This window comes from Danio rerio, chromosome 25 (assembly GCF_049306965.1).
Source record: "Danio rerio strain Tuebingen ecotype United States chromosome 25, GRCz12tu, whole genome shotgun sequence".
In the NCBI taxonomy this organism is placed as follows: Eukaryota; Metazoa; Chordata; class Actinopteri; order Cypriniformes; family Danionidae; genus Danio; species Danio rerio.
The window spans coordinates 11,890,744-11,908,454 of NC_133200.1; the positions used below are offsets into that span (position 1 = coordinate 11,890,744).

The 17,711-nt window shown below is 30.5% G+C and overlaps 1 protein-coding gene across 1 annotated transcript in view; it reads right to left on the bottom strand.

Moving 5' to 3' along the window:
- The window catches only part of sv2bb (synaptic vesicle glycoprotein 2Bb), a 51,570-nt gene that overhangs the window by 31,401 nt on the left and 2,458 nt on the right, over positions 1-17,711 (bottom strand). The gene's annotated exons all lie outside the window — the stretch shown is intronic.

The following is a 17,711-nucleotide window of genomic DNA, read 5'->3' on the forward strand; positions in this document are numbered from 1 at the left end:
AACTAAAAGTATAGAGTAAAAGTATAAAGACTTTTTTTTGAAAATGACTAAAAACACAACATTAAATCATTAAAAATGACAGGAATTAATATGAAAGCAGAAAATCTCAAACATTAAAATTCACAGAGACCGCACTTAAAATTGTGATTCTGGAGAAAAATTTGCATTCAGTCTACATTTACACAGTAGCTGTGTTTCCATCCAAAAATGCGATTTACTTTATGCGCAAACTGGATTATCGCATAAAAGACGTGCGAATAAAGCAGCGTTTTTATCCAACGAGTCAAATCGAACAAAATTGCCACTTCCTGATGAACTGGTGCCAAATATTAACAGTAAAATTGGATTTGCTGCATTAGGAAAAGTTGCGTGAATCTTTTCTTCATTTAATAAATGACTTGAGCCTCGTAGGCAATCCTGACAAACAGTGAATGTGCTGTGGCATTTGAAGCGGTGAGACTCGGTGAGACAGACACTCTTAACAAGTCTGGAGGTCATTAATAATATAATAACACTAGTACTGATACAGTTCAGTAGACAGGCGTTCTAGAATGACTTAAACAACATTTCTGCATGCGCAAACTGGAATTTGTTTTGTAAAAGTGTTTCCATCGTAAGTTTGTGTAAGTTTATCTTTTCATATAAAATAACAGTATGTGCAAACATTTTTTATGGGCATTTTCAAAATTTATGCACATCTTGGTGTTTACATCAACCGTTTTTTGCGCATGTCCAAAATGCGCATAACAATAGGTAAATGGAAATGTAGCTAATGATGTATCAAAGCAGTTTTCTTGTTTTTAAAGACAATAATATTGCCCGATGTTTGTCTGTCTCTAAAATATTTTCAAATAAGGCAGCATCAGAAGTGCTAAAAGTTAATGATTCTGCATTTTTATATCACTTAACTTAAAATTGTAAAGAAACTTGCTGCGCAGCTTTTTTGAATTGACTCAACTTTTAACCCACATACTGCACTTGACTCAATTTGAGTCAATTAAAAAATCTCAGCAGCAAGATGCCTCAAAAGTTTAAGTTGAGTCAGCTTTTTTTAGAATTTGAAATCGACATCATTCCTACGGTGGCCCAGAGAGCTAAAAAAACATGCAAATAGAAAAAGGCTAACAAATAGAGAAAACATCTTCATCGAATACACTTTTGTATGCAATTCATCACAACACATGCAAAGACAAAAAAAAATGCGTTGCTAATAGCAGAGACCACAACGAAAATCAGTTGGGGGACCTTAAAAAGTGACAAACTCAGCATTTTCCTTATTAGAGTCAGCGGTGTTGTCATTAATTGCATCATTTGTCAGATTATTAGTGCTAAAAATAAACAAACAGCAAGGAACCGTATGTTAAAATAAACAAAATACTCAACTTTCAGATCTCCAACACAGGGGCGACGCTGGCTGGTTCAGGCCCTATGACAGAAATTTTTTGGTCGCCCTTTTAAGCGAAGACTGCGGTGAGAGGGTGGTATCACGGAAGAAAGTGAATAGCGGGGATGGGGTAATAGCAACTCCAGGGTCCCCTAAAGTGCATGGGCCATTAGAACCGTCCTAACTTTCCTCTTCTAGTGGCCCCCCTGCTTAAACATCAGCACGGACTTTTGAAGAATTGGTCAAAATAGCGATTCATGGTTCAGTTATACGGACTTCAGTCATTTAGTTTGTCTTTAATCGATAGAATGTACTAACACAAATTTTGAATGTTTCAAAGAAGGTTTGTTTCCTCCATGAAGGTATAGGCTGAATTCAGTGACGTGATTTTAAAGAGTTTCTTTTGTGAATGAGTCATCATTTTTTAATGAATCATTTGCATTACTAAGTAAGACTCCCATTAGTCGCCACCTACTGGTGGAACAAAGTAAAAATCAAGTGCAGCCTAAATAAACGCAGTCTACTGTAATTGCTCATAATTGAATTTACAGATTCATCATCCTGGCTCTGAATCAGGCTTTCAGTTTGTTGATGTACTTCTAACTAAAACTGAATATTGAGTAGGGGCGGGGCTCATAGCAAACTAAAGGTGAGAGGGGCGTGGTTAAGAATATTGTGGCTGTTACTCCAAACTCAAAAGAAAATGGTCAGATTATGAATAAAGTTTTTCAGTGGATTAAATTGAATTAATTGATAGCATAACTAAATAACTTAATAATAACTTTTGATTTCACCCATTTGACTTCAATCATATTTGTTGATTATTTGAAATGCCCTGATGATATTTGATATCTTGTTACTTGGTTAAATTCTTATGTAATCTTACCGTTTTCAGCAATGTCCAATACCTGATTATTATTTTTTGGCTTCTGTTACACCATTTTTTACACCAAGTTCTGCTTCCCTAAACATTATATATGTATCTAGGCTATGTGCACTCGATCCCTTTGGTATTATATCTTTCTAACTATGCAGGTTTAGACGTGAATCTGGGGCATGAACAAGAACTCAGGGTTCATTTTTTCTTGAAAGCACACCCTGAAATAAGTGCTGAAGGGTGATATTTTGTTACTGAGAAGTTGCTGTCGTCTGTGGTTTGTTTAAACAGCATGTACTGTTTGGTTGAGGCATTGTTAATAAAGTATTAATAACAAAGTATTTATTTGCTCTATTATATCTTTAGGTATTCTTAGACCTCCAAACATAAAAATAACAAAGTCTCAACCGAACAGTACATCCTGATGTACTGTTCGGTTGAGACTTTGTTTTTTTTATGTTTGGAGGTCTCAGAGTACCTAAAGATATATTAGGAAAATTATTATATATATATATATATATATATATATATATATATATATATATATATATATATATATATATATATATATTCCCACATATATACACAGAATTTAGGTATAAAAAATGAAAAAAATTAAATAATAAATCCCAAAAATAATAAAAAGAATAAAAGCAATAACACACATTTAAATAGAATATTAAAATAATAAATAAATATTAGTCAATAATATAAAATATTAGGAGCATATATGAGGTCCTAATAATAATAATAATAATAATAATAATATTAATAATAATAATAATTATTATTATTATTATTATTATTATAGTAATAATGATAATAATAAATCCTAATAAATATTTTATTTAGCAAATTATTAAAAATATATAATATAATATAAATAAAATAATACATTAAAAAAATGTAAATAAAAAACAAATATAAATAAATGCAAACATTTGTATAATTTGCAGATGCCCAAAATTATGTTCAAAAATAATAAAAATATATGAATAAAGCTTGTAAATAAAAAAAACTCACAAAGATAAGTGTAAAAATAATACATTTCCTTAACCAGTAACCTTACGCAGTAAAACCACTCACAACCATCAATTTAAAACAAACAGAAGCTAGTTTAAGCTGGATAATTTCCTCAACAACATATAATTTGCTGCAGTAACAGTGATAAGTATGAAAAAATTATATCATATTTCCACACAAAAGTAAAAGAACTTAAAGTTCAAACAAAACACCTGCTGACAGAAAAGCACAGCAAAAAAGTCCCATGTGGTGAAGACAAATGTCAGATGTATCAAAACCACACCGAACACAGCTCTCCTGACAATCACTTCTTTATTATTAGAGACGCTTTTACAGTTCTTCAGCTCTCTCTGAAAGAGCTCACAGCTCAAACTTTTTCATTTAGAGTTAAAGAACCCCTATTATGCACAAAAAGGTCATATTTTGGTTTTGGAGGTCTCCAAAAACACTTTCATTTTGTTATAATATGCATTTATTTTTACCTAATTATCCCAGCACCTCTGATTTGCAGCGATTCCTCCTATGTGATTCTAATCTGTGCTAATTGGTCCGATGACCCAGTCTGTTGCGATTAATTGACTGTGTTCATCGCGTGACAGAAAGAAATGCCCAAAACGGCTTATTAACATTGTTGAAATAGCCAGAGTGCAGAGTATATGCGTGAGGCTAATGCAGGAGTGCATTAAAGCAATGCAGTTAAACCCCAGCATATTGCTCTGTTCTTAATCATAAGTTATAACAATGACACAGCTAATGGTGACCATAGCAGCGACAAATGGCAGAGGATCACAAGCTCTCAAGACGCGATATGTGAATATAAAGAGTTGATCAGAAACTGTACAAGCCGCATGGAGCGATTACAAGTAACAAGTAAAAACACAGTTAAATACATATTTTCAAGCTAGAGAATACAAGGAGGCAACCTTTTTAAACACACTGATTTCCCCACATTTTAAAGACATGCACTGTAGGTGAATTAAATAAGCTAAATTGGCCGTAGTGTATGAGTGTGACTGTGAGACTGTATAGCTGTTTCTCATCGCTGGGTTGCAGCTGGAAGGGCATCCGCTGTGTAAAACATATGCTGGATAAGTTGGCAGTGCATTCCTCTGTGGCAACCCCAGATTAATGAAGGAACTAAGCCGAAATGAAAACAAATGAATGAATGAACGTTTATAATTGATTTCACATTATTTACTTAAGTTTTTAAAAAAAAATGGCATTACATTTAAAGCGATAGTCAACATTTTAGTGTCATCTTTTTTCGCCAACAATAATGCCCTGTTTATTCATTAGATGAGCAAATTTTTTAGTCACGTTACTAGCTAAATATTTTTCACCCTCATTTTTTTTATTGATGAAAGTAACACAAATTAAAATTAGTCCAAAATTACTTGTACTTGTTTTGTTGGTTTGATGCACAACATTAAAAACTGATCGACCAATGAGGTGTTTTTGTTAAAGTTTCCTGTAGCGGCTGAAGTTACAGTAAAACATGACTTGGTAGTGCGCAACTGGCCGAGCACACTTCTATTGCAGATCAAATAGGTTTGGTTGGTGAGTTTCATGTCACTTAATTTTCTTTCAAGGCTTCTAACTTTTTTTCTGCAAATCTTTGGCCAAGGTGTTTGTGTGCTGTAGTGGAGAAGGTCAAACTGAAGCAGAAGGCTAAAGTGAAAAAATACTCAAGAAAATAGTGTGAGGGCTACTTCTGTGCAAGTAAATGTCAGAAATTGTGCAGTGTGACCTTGCGTACTTGAGTAATTATGTTCTTTATTAAGAGACATCTAACGTCATTAAGTGATTTTGATTTTTCAGTTTACCCACTGGCAGTGAAAACTGCTAGGGTGTTAATGCCAAATAAGTCTCTGAAGATAAGTGCAAGCAAATATCAGCTAACATATTGATACCAACACCCAAAACACCCTAATTTTGATTTCAGTGGGCTTTAAAAAGAGAGTTCACCCAAAAAAAATTAGATATAGGTTCTAATCCTTTATGAGTTTCTTTCTTTTGTTAAACACAAGAGAAGATATTTTGAAGAATGTTGAATGAAAGTCATTGACATCCAGGATAATAAAATGATAGGGAAGTCAATGGCTGTCAACATTTTTAAAAATATCTTCTTTTGTTTTCAACTAGAGATTGAAACTTAAAAAGGTGTGTAACAACTGGAGGCACAATTTAAATTTTTGGTTGACCTATCTCTTTAAAAGCTGCGTGTAACCTCTGAATCAGAGCTCCAGGAACACATCCAGACATCATTTCCATTCATTTTCATGGCTCAAACCTGCTGCTCTCCAACCAGGAGGGTTTACGTCAGAAGCAGATAGAGGGGAGAGATAATGTGTCTGTGCCAAATCAAGTTTTCACAACAACAACAACCGTATTGCAAAACATGCTGCAGCCAATTAGTTTTAGATGCTTATTTTAAATATGATTATTTATATAATCAAAATACTTAAGTTATATACCATTAAACCATTTTAATGATCCAAATTACATACATTTTAAAAGAAATAGATGATCCAAAAAGGATCATTCTGTCATCATTTACGTATCTTATTATTTTTTTTGTTTCAAACCTTTAAGAGTTTCCTTCTTCTGTTTAACACAAAAGAAGATATTTTGAACAATGCTGCGAACCTATAATTATTGACTTCCAGAGTATGTAGCCAATGGTTTCATTTTTTTATGTGAGAGTAAGTAAATAATGAGCAAAGTGTAATTTTTGAGTTAACTAACGCTTTAAATTAAAAAAAACTAAAATGTAAAAAAATAAAGTAAAAATAATTTGAAATTAAATACAAACATTTGAATATAATCTAAATGTTTAGATAAAAAAATAAGTTAAACAGCCTTTAACAAAAAGATTTATAATTGAAATCTACAGACACAAATTGATAAAACGTGACAAAAAGAAACGCTTAAACATGCAATTATTTAAAAAAGTCTAAAATGTACAAATTTAAGTAAAATTAAAAGTAAATAATGTGAAATTAAATACAATTATTTCAATATAGTTTCAATATTTCAATAAAAATGAAAAAAATATTAAGTTAAATGGCCTTTAAAAAGAGTTATTATTGAAATCCACAGAAACAAGATGATGAAATGCATAAAAAATGTAAAAATGCACTTATTTAAAAAAAAATCACAAATGTTGGTAAAAATAACTGTAAATAATGTGAAATTAAAATACAAATATTTAAATATGAGTTAAATAAAAAAAAAGTTAAACTGCCATTAAAAATAAAAAGTACAATTGAAATCCACAGGCACAAATTGATAAAGTATCTCAAAAGAAACAGTTAAAAAATGCAATTATTAAAAAAATTACAAAATTCACAATTTTAAGTAAATTAAAATGTAAATAATGTGAAATTATATACAAATATTTAAACATAATTTCAATATTTAATTAAAAAAACTAGATTAAACATCCTTAGTTATAATTATAATTGAAATTTACAGGCATAACAATATCACATTAAATGCAAATATTTAGTTATAATTAAAATTTTTAAATAAAAAAAATATTAAGTTAAACAGCCTTTAAAAATAAGAATTGAAACTAACTGACAACATGTGTCAAAAGAAACACAAAAAAAATGCAATTATTAAAAAAAAATCACAACTTTAAGTAAATTAAAATTTAAATAATCACCCAATAATGCACTTATTTAAAACAAGTATAAAATTTACAAATTTAAGTAAAATGAAATGTAAATTATGCGAAATTAATCAAAAATATTTAAATTGAATTAAAATATATTAATAAAAATTTAATTATGTTAAACGGCTTTTGAAAATAAGAAGTATAATTGAAATCCATTGTCACAAATTGATAAAATACATCAAAAGAAATGATTAATTAAGCAATTACTTAAAAAAATTCTAAAAATTCACAAATTTGGGTAAAATAAAATGTAAATTTTGTTAATTTCAATACAAATATTTAAATACAAATAAAAAAACATTAAGTTAAACTTCAATATGCAAATATTTAAAACAAAATTGATAAAATGTGTCAAAAGAAAAAAAAATCACAAAAAAACTAAGTAAAATATGTCAGAAATAAAAGTTTTGTCTCTTAAAGGAACACCTGAATGTCGACGTATCGGTAAATGGTTTGATGGCTGACCTTTATCTTGTGATGTTAGTGTGTATAAATATGAAGTGAAAAAAGCAGAGAGCATGTGAGTGTGTGTGTGACGGGTTTGTCTTCATGACAGATGAGAGCTGCAATTTAATCCTGCTTAATACTGCGGAAATTTTATTCCTTCTACTGGCCACGAATGGCTTTAGATTACAGTCTATCTGTGTGTATGTGTGTGTGCATTGATGACAAAGGAAAAGGATTTATCTCCCTGTCTCATTGTGTTTTGTTATTGGCGTGGACGGCTGATAAAGTCTCATCATTGATAAAGTCTGAGAGCTTTGAGAGTCACTTCGAGCAGGAAATGAAACAAAGCCGCTCCTGTTTGGTTAGTTTGTGTTTGTTTTTTAACTGGTTTTATGAGTCGCTCACACAGACTACGAGGATCTGAAATCAGAACAGAAGCTGTCGACGCACGTCTTTGATCTTATTGCAAAGTATTGGTCTTGTAATATTTTACTTAAATATTATCACTGTTTACAATCGGGGATGTAGTTATTGAGGATCCAATCAATTCCTGCTGGACAAAAGTATTGTTAAATATGCAGTTTTACTCTATTTTTACCCAGTATTACTAAATAATTAAATGCATAAAAATTAAATTAAATTTAAAAATACTAATTAAAAGGGGTCAAATATTAAAAAAATGTTGTAATCTTATTAAAATTGTAATATTATCATGTTAAATATTTTAAAATGTATACTAATAATATGTACTTGTTTTTCAAACTTTGTTTAATAAACTTTGTTTATTAAAATGTATATAATAATATTATATTATAAATTATAATATATAATAAAAAATATCAAAACATATAATCAAATATGGACAAATCAGACATGGACAAAATTAAGACATTTTACCCACTGCAAATAAATATTAAAACATAATATTTAAAAATGCAGTAATATTTGATTTGCATTGTGTTTTTTTTATTTTATTTTTTTACATATACTTTTATTTTAACATCAAGAATTATAGGATCCCAAAGAAAAGAATCTGTCCATTAAAATATTATAAAACAACATGCATAATATAGCATTATAAATAATATACGATAAATAAATAAAATACATTAATCAAATATATAATATAATATAATATATAATATATTATATTATATTATAAAATATAATAAAATATAATATAATATAATATAATAAACTAAATAACATAATGTGATATAAGATATTAAATAATATAATGTGATATAATATAATGTTATATACTATAATATAAATAATATAATATAATTCAATATAATATAATAAATTAAATAATATAATGTGATATAAGATATAAAATAATATAGTGTAATATATTATAACGTAATATAATATAATATAATATAATATAATATAATATAATAAATAACATAATAAAATATAATAAAATATAACATAATAAAATATAATATAAATGTTTTTCAAACTATCCTTAGTTTTTAATTAAATTTTTTTCTAATCTAAGCTAATCTGTATCATTTTCTTATGTTAATATTACATAAGTATTTTGAAATGAAATAAATATTTGCAGTTTTACTTTTGGATTCATTTCTATTTATGTGCTTTCTGCTTCTGTTGAGAAGCTTGTATCCAGGTTCAGGTGTGTGTGTGTGTGTGTGTGTGTGTTGATGTATGTTTTTGCTGCTCTGCTCCAGCTGGGTATTGCATAACCACTGCTCTCTGACTTCACACACACATACACACACCTATTTTCTCTTCCTTTAATCATGTGCTGAAACACACACAAAACAATGAGCTTCAGAAACACAGGCATTTACTGTACATACATCAGTAATATTACACATGGCTCTCTGTAATATTTATAAAACTGTTGATCTCAGGGTTTAACTGCTAGAAAGACACTTTATTTTCAGATTTGATAATTAATTACTGTAAAAAAACAGGGTCACTTTTGACATCCGGAGAAGCTAATTCAAATGTGTGACAGATTTTTCGAAATATAATATAAAAAATAAAATAAATGCATCAATATATAAACCACAAATAAATTTCACCCTTTTTTTATTTAATATAATATTTAATTTAATCAGTTGTAAAATTTTTTTATTTTTTTAAATTTTTAAAATCCCATATATATATATATATATATATATATATATATATATATATATATATATATATATATATATATATATATATATATATATATATATAATTTTGTTGTTTTTTGTTTTTAAAACTTTTATATGTACTGTGTGTGTGTGTGTGTGTGTGTGTGTGTGTGTGTGTGTGTGTGTGTGTGTATTGTTTTTTTTAAGTTTATATAAAAATAGCTAAATTAAACTGAATCAAAATGAAATGTAAAAATATTAGTTTCATGTTAATTAATTAAATATTTTATTTATATACTCTTTTTAAAACCAATTAAAATCTAAATTAAAATAGAAATTACTTTTTATTTGTTTATTTTGTATTATTTTTCTTATTTTATTTTAACATTTTTGTATTATTATTATTTTTTATTTATTCCCCCTATCTGTCAATTGCTGGGGAAGGGGTTGTTTTGAAAAAAAAAATTAAAATTAAAATCTTAAACAAAAAATTAAAACAATATATATATAAATAAATATAAATGTTGCCTTGCCAAAGAAATATCGTTATTTTCTTTATTTACTTTCTTTTTACCTTATTTTAAGTAATATTTTTATAATTATCCTTTTACTGTAACCTAAATTAACTTTAATAATCCTTTCAGATGCCTCACAGCAAGAATGTCCCTGGTTTGATCCCTGGCTGGGTCAGATGGCATTTCTGTGTGGAGTTTGCATGTTCCTCCCGTATTCACGTGGGTTTCCTCTGGGTGCTCCGGTTTCCCCAACAAGTCCAAAGACATGTGGTATAGGTGAACTGAATAAGCTAAATTGCCCGTAGTATATGTTTGTGAATGCAAGGGTATATGGGTGTTTCCCAGTGTTGGGTTGCGGCTGGAAGGGCATCCACTGTGTAAAACATATGCTGGATAAGTTGGCGGTTTATTCAGCTGTAGCGACTGTGATGAATATACAATGAATGAATGAACACTATCAGAGTTACAAGTAGAGGTCAAAGGTCATCGCCTACAAATATGCTTGCTCTAATGTAACATCAAAACATCAACATCCTTTCAAAAACACATTCAAAAGCACCTTCGAAAGATCTTTTTTTCACATCACGCAAAACCAAAAGCCTAAATCCTTACAAACAAAAGCATGGAAATGAACTCCATGCTCGTGCATTTTAAACTATACAACATCCTCCATCTTTAATCCTGTGGTCGCCACACACTCGATAACACCCTTTTAATACTATCGCACACACACACAGACAGACCGAGAGGGATAAATACAATCTGAGAGCTCCATTAAGCTGAAGACGGGATGCACTCCACTATTCCTGAGCTCCACATGACAAATTCACAGTTATTGATCCATTCCCGTGCCTTGCAGTTCAGCACACACACACACACACACAAAACCTGAATGTAAAGCGTTATCAAGATCAAGCTGAGATTTCATTTGCAGCATAACGTGCATTTATTAAAACGACTGCGGTGTTCAGCACAGATTACTTTAGTGTAGATGAAGGGATTTAGTGCAGATAATCAGGTGTGGATTGTAGCCTTTGTACCATTGGCATCATGCTAACGACAACCAAAGGTCTCTATTATTGAGAGCCATTGGGTTTATGTTAAGTCTTATTGATTTACTTGACAAAACCGCTGGTCATAAAATGTCCTAGAATACATTAACCAAATGACACTCTTTGCGAGGCCTAAATTATGCAGTAGGTGAGTGAGTTTGTAGTTATGAGGTGTTTTATCATTTCTAATTAGAGGCATATATAATTTTAGCATGTTTGGTTTAATTAGAGAGCATAGCTTGACTGAAATATTAACTCAATAAAGACAAAAAAACGTCTAAACGAATCACAAGTGAGACAGAATGTCACAAGATGCGACAACAAAAACTTAATTAACATTATTAAAATCACAAAAAAATCTAATTACAATGTAATTCTTTTAATTTGTACACATTTGTTTTCTTGTTAAATGGTTTTAGTTATAAACAGAAAATTACCATTGTTAAGTCATTATCTGAACATTAAATTAAAATGTCTTTCATATTATTACATGGCTGTCTGAAGTACTCGATTTTGATTGGTCAGTCATGACATAAGGTATGTTATCCCGGGATAACAACTGCTAAACAACAAAAGCTAATTCGTGAACTTGGAAACTATGCTTCAGCTAGCTTCGTTTCTGTCAGATTTGCATTTTTGACTGTTTGGCGCCTTTTGTGGCTGAATAATGTTCAAGTTTGTGAATACTTCATCAGCTGTTTTCATTTCTGTCAGCTTTGCATTTAATTAAAATGCAGACCTGCGTTCTGTGTGGGTCCTAACGCCCCATTATATTGATGGGGACTCTATACTGCTCAGTGCCGTCTATCTGATGAGAAATTAATTTGAGGTCATTAAAAATTCCAGGATGTCCTTCGAAAAAGAGTAGGGGTTTAACCCCGGCCCAATGGCTTCTGTCTATAATGGTGTTATAATCATCCCCATATCATAATTGGCTTCATTACTCTGTCTCCTCTCCATCAATCAGCTAGTGTGTGGTGTGCGGTCTGGAGCAATATGGCTGCCGTCGCAAAATTCAGGTGGATGTTGCACACTGGTGGTGGATAAGGAGATCCCCCCCATTGTGTAAAGCTCTTTGAGTGTCTAGAAAGGTATTATAATAATGTAAGGAATTATTAATTGTTTTTATTATTATTATTCATATTATTCAATGATACTTATTACTGCTTTTATCAACATGTTGATTATTGCTTTTATTGGAAAATATTGATTATTCATTCTAACTAAACCGATTACTGCTTTTATCAACCAATATCAATTATTAATTTTATTGGCTAATCCCGATAATTGGTTCTATTCAATAATACTGATTACTGCTATTATCAACCGATATTGATTATTACTTTTTTAGCCATTACCGATAATTGGTTCTATTCAGTGATGCTGATTACTGCTTTTATCAACCGATATTGATTATTACTTTTTTAGCCATTACCGATAATTGGTTCTATTCAGTGATGCTGATTACTGCTTTTATTGACCAATATTGATTTTTGCTTTTATTTTCTAATACCGATTATTCGTTCTATTTAACTAAACTGATTACTATTTTTATCAACCGATATCGATTATTACATTTATTAGCAATTAACAACTATTTGTTTTGTTTAGGGATACTGATTACTGCTTTTATCAACCGATATTGATTATTACTTTTATTAGCCAATAACAATAATTGGTTCTATTCAGTGATACTGATTACTGCTTTTATCAACCGATATTGATTATTACTTTTTTAGCCATTACCGATAATTGGTTCTATTCAGTGATGCTGATTACTGCTTTTATTGACCAATATTGATTTTTGCTTTTATTTTCTAATACCGATTATTCGTTCTATTTAACTAAACTGATTACTATTTTTATCAACCGATATCGATTATTACATTTATTAGCAATTAACAACTATTTGTTTTGTTTAGGGATACTGATTACTGCTTTTATCAACCGATATTGATTATTACTTTTATTAGCCAATAACAATAATTGGTTCTATTCAGTGATACTGATTACTGCTTTTATCAACCGATATTGATTATTACTTTTATTAGCCAGTACCAATAATTGGTTGTTTTTAGTGATTCTGAAAACTGCTTTTATCAACTGATATCGATTATTACTTTTTTTTTTTACCAATACTGATAATTGTTTCTATTCAGTGATACTGATTACTGCTTTTATCAACTGATATTGATTATTTCTTTTTATAGCCAGTACCAATAATTGGTTGTTTTTAGTGATTCTGAAAACTGCTTTTATCAACCGATATTGATTATTACTTTTATTAGCCAATAACAATAATTGGTTCTATTCAGTGATACTGATTACTGCTTTTATCAACCGATATTGATTATTACTTTTATTAGCCAATACCAATAATTGGTTGTTTTTAGTGATTCTGAAAACTGCTTTTATCAACTAATATCGATTATTACTTTTTTTTTTTTTACCAATACCGATAATTGGTTCTATTTAGTGATACTGATTACTGCTTTTATTAACTGATATTGATTATTACTTTTTATAGCCAGTACCAATAATTGGTTGTTTTTAGTGATTCTGAAAACTGCTTTTATCAACTGATATCGATTATTACTTTTTTTTTACCAATACCGATAATTGGTTCTAATCAGTGATACTGATTACTGCTTTTATCAACTGATATTGATTATTACTTTTTATAGCCAGTACCGATAATTGGTTCTATTCAGTGATTCTGATTACTGCTTTTATCAACTGATATCGATTATTACTTTTTTTTACCAATACCGATAATTGGTTCTATTCAGTGATAATGATTACTGCTTTTATCAACCGATATTGATTATTACTTTTATGTTATTGGCAAATACCGATTATTGATTCTATTCAGTAATACTGATTTCTGTTTTCATTGATCTACACCGATTATTGATTTTGTTTAGCATTACTAGCTGCTGCTTTTATTGACCAATACCTATTATTGTCTCTATATGTGAATACAGATTATTGGCTGATATTTACATGCATATGTAACCATTACACTCTATATGTAAAGTCATACATTGTTTCGATTGAGAGTTTTAAAGTGGATGCTGTGTGTGACAATATATTGCAACACTTTCAGAAACAAGTTTTTTTTTAAAAACACAAGCAAAGAATCATTCACAATGAGACTAGAAATGGATATGATGAAAGTCAAACTTGATTTCCTATTGATTTTAACATCTGAAAAAACGACTCTCTGTCTAATCAAAGACAAGCATAAGATAAAACATGAAAGCTCAAGCTTTAAAAATGGATTTTTTCCAGCTGAAACCGAAGAGTTCATCAATAGCCATAAAGTGCCTTTGTCCGAATGCGTAATTATTCAATTAAAAAGCAGCACAAAGGCTCTCGGGGTGAAAAGCCGCCATGTTGATCTATTAGGGAAAACCCTGCTGTGCGCGGCACGCTAGTAAAATATTAAACAGTCTGCAGACGCTCGTGCACTTCCACAAATTCGCCTGCGTTTTCTTCTACAGCTGACTATTTATGCATATATGTTTTATTTATTCTAATTCCGTGTTATTCAAGGGAAGCTCCTGGCTGACATGAAAAATGAGCTTTTTTTGAGATGGATTAACGCTTTATTGTGGCGATGTCGGCTTTGACACCCTGCATAGTTTTGACAGATAAACAGATAAAAAAGTCGGAGGTTAATCCTGGTGATTTCTGGAAGCTGGTTGAAACACAGGCGAGGAGGAAGTGGATGGAATAAAGAAATCTCTTATTGTAGTACATTAAAGCATGATGTTCTGGGCAGTCTGCTCCAGCGTTTTCTTTTCTGCTCCCTCTTGAGATTCACCGTCCAGAAAAAAAGCTACTTTCGCAAACATAAAACACAAGCCCACTGTAGGACTGCAACATTGGCATTAAATTAACAGCCAGCGCTATGCTGAAATAAAGAAAACAGAGGTCTTTTTCCACGTACTTGCATTCAAGTTCTTCATAAAAAGATGAGGTGAAAAGTTAACTATAATGTTGCAGTTTAGGAAGGCAGTGGTAATAATAGAGCCCCATTTTTCCTATATATTTTCCAATGTGGATTTTTAAAAAGACTTTGTTATTACACATGGATCAGATCAAACCAGCTTCAAAGAGAATCATAACATTATCAACTTTGATATGAAGCAGAGATGTACATGAAAATTATATATGAAGAAGACTTTGTGCTACATTCTTGAAGTGTTGTAAATGACAATCGAATTTTAATATACGAAAAATTGTAAAACTATTGATTTGAAATAGCTGGTTGTGTATATAGATAAGAAAAAGTTTATTGTAAATTATGCAAATGTGTTTATATCAATGAAATCATAAAGCCAAGGCACTCGAAAAGTAAGCAAAAAAAAAAAAGAAAAAGATAAATAATTTTTTTCACATATTTTTTCGAGTGTCTTGGAATTACGAATGTGTTGTTTATCTTTATGAATCCCTTATCTAAAGAGCACGATAGTTTAATTATCCCTGAAGCCCTTTTTTTGGATTTTGTATTTGTATTTATATCAATACAGTAGTCCCTCATTATTCACGGGAGTTGCGTTCTAATAACCTGAAATAGGTAAAAATCCGTGAAGTAGTCCACTTTATTTACAGTTATTATAAATTTTTCTTAAGGCTGTAAAACCCCTCACTACACACTTTATACCTTTTTTCAGACAGACGTTAACATTTTCACTATTTTCTCTCTTGTTTAAAGAGCCCCTATTATTGGTTTTTAAAAAGGACCTTCCATGTAGTGTGTAACAGTTCTAAGTAAAATGAAATATCTAGCTATGGCTTCAATCTGAAAGTGCACAGTGTTTAAAACTACTGATTCATTTATAAAAGAGTCGACTCATGGTGCTTCAAATGAATTGTCTTGATAACGAGTCTTCAGCCGTTTTGGTGTGTCATTGATACGAAACTGAAGCCCTGCCCAATTGTTGTGCACGCAAACCCGGTAAAACTTAACAGTGGATCAGTTTCTTCTTCCATTTCACATCTGTAAATAAGTACGATTAAAATGGTTGCCTACTTGTTTTCTCTAGCTTCTAAATTTTGTATTTGTATTGTGTTTTGCTACTTGCAACCGCTTGAACTGTATCATGTTAACTCTTTATATTCTTATATCGCATCTAAAGCCACATTAAAAACGTGACGCATGCCACTGTTCACGGATTTAAATGCATTTGTGAGCTCGCGTTCCACTGCCGTTTGTCATTGCTATGTCCACCCCGTCAGCTGTCCCTACACACGTGCAGCGGTCAAGGTTCAAAGTAGTCCAGCTTTTGCCGCTGTATGGATTAATTCTAAATGTGTGTCATGGTTAAGAGTAGAGCAATATGCTGGTGTTTAACTAAAAAAGAAACAGTGTGCTAATTACGACGCAGAACACGATGCGCTGTAAAAAAAAAAGCATGTCAAATTGCACGAAAAAAAGTCTGAGAAACTGCAAGGCCTTGAAAAGTGTGACTCGTTATAGCCAGGGACCACTGTTTTTATGTATATAATTTTGTTTTTTTTCAGTGATGCCTGGAAGAGGGCGGGGCTAAATATATGTTTAATCAATCTTACTGTTTACTTACTGATTAGCTTGGTAGCTAGTTAAGACTGCTACTCTAATATGCTGCTTTGACTTAGCTAGTCTTCCAGTTTAAAAGTGGCTAAAACCTTTGTATAGCATCCAAAAACACAATCCACGCTAGCATAGAGGCTAGCTAAGACCTGCTAGCAACTTTTGGGTTAAAATATGCTTAAGTTAGCATGATTAGTTAGTAATGTTTGATGGTGTAAGCGAAATTTAAGACTAGTCGTCAGCTGAAAATCAGATATTTAGCATTACATGTTTATTATATGCTACAACGATCAGCTGTATGTGTTTGGCCTGCTTTAATTAGTAGTAATATTAAATATTTTATAGAAAGTGTATGATTAGAGTGGTGAAAAGTGGCATAATGGCACTCAACAAAAGTTTGGGGAAACAAAAAAAGCAGACAAAATTTGTCAGTTGCTACTTTCTGAGTAGTTTGATGGCTAAGCTAAGACCAAAAGTGATTTAGCCAGATTAGCTTGCTAATTATAAAACATAGTTTTTATGCACTAATTCTGCTATTACTTTGTTTTAAATGAAAAATAAATAAATAAATCAATAAAAGATAAGGTTTATTGGTTATTGTTTATAATAAGGCAAAGGACTACAATCAGCATTGACAATAACATTTAAAATCATGGAAATTCATTCATTCATTTTCCTTCAGCTTAGTCTTTATTTCAGAGGTTGCCACAGTGAAATGAACCGCCAACTATTCCAGCATATGTTTTTAAGGCAGCGGATGCCCTTACAGCCAAAACTCAGTATTGTAAAAATGATGGAAATATATAACTATTCATCTGAATTTGCTGGTTGTATATAGAAAATATGGAATAAAATTTTAAATTAGTGCTCTATTGAAGTGGGTGAAGCTTAAAAAACTATTTCAGCATGCTTAAATTTTTGGTTTTTGGTTACTCATTGATTGGTGGAATTTTCTGCATAGGATTATGGGTAATGTAGTTGATATGCACTCATTTTGCTATTAAACAGTGATTGTTTTAAATAACGGTTTGAATTAATCGTTTAG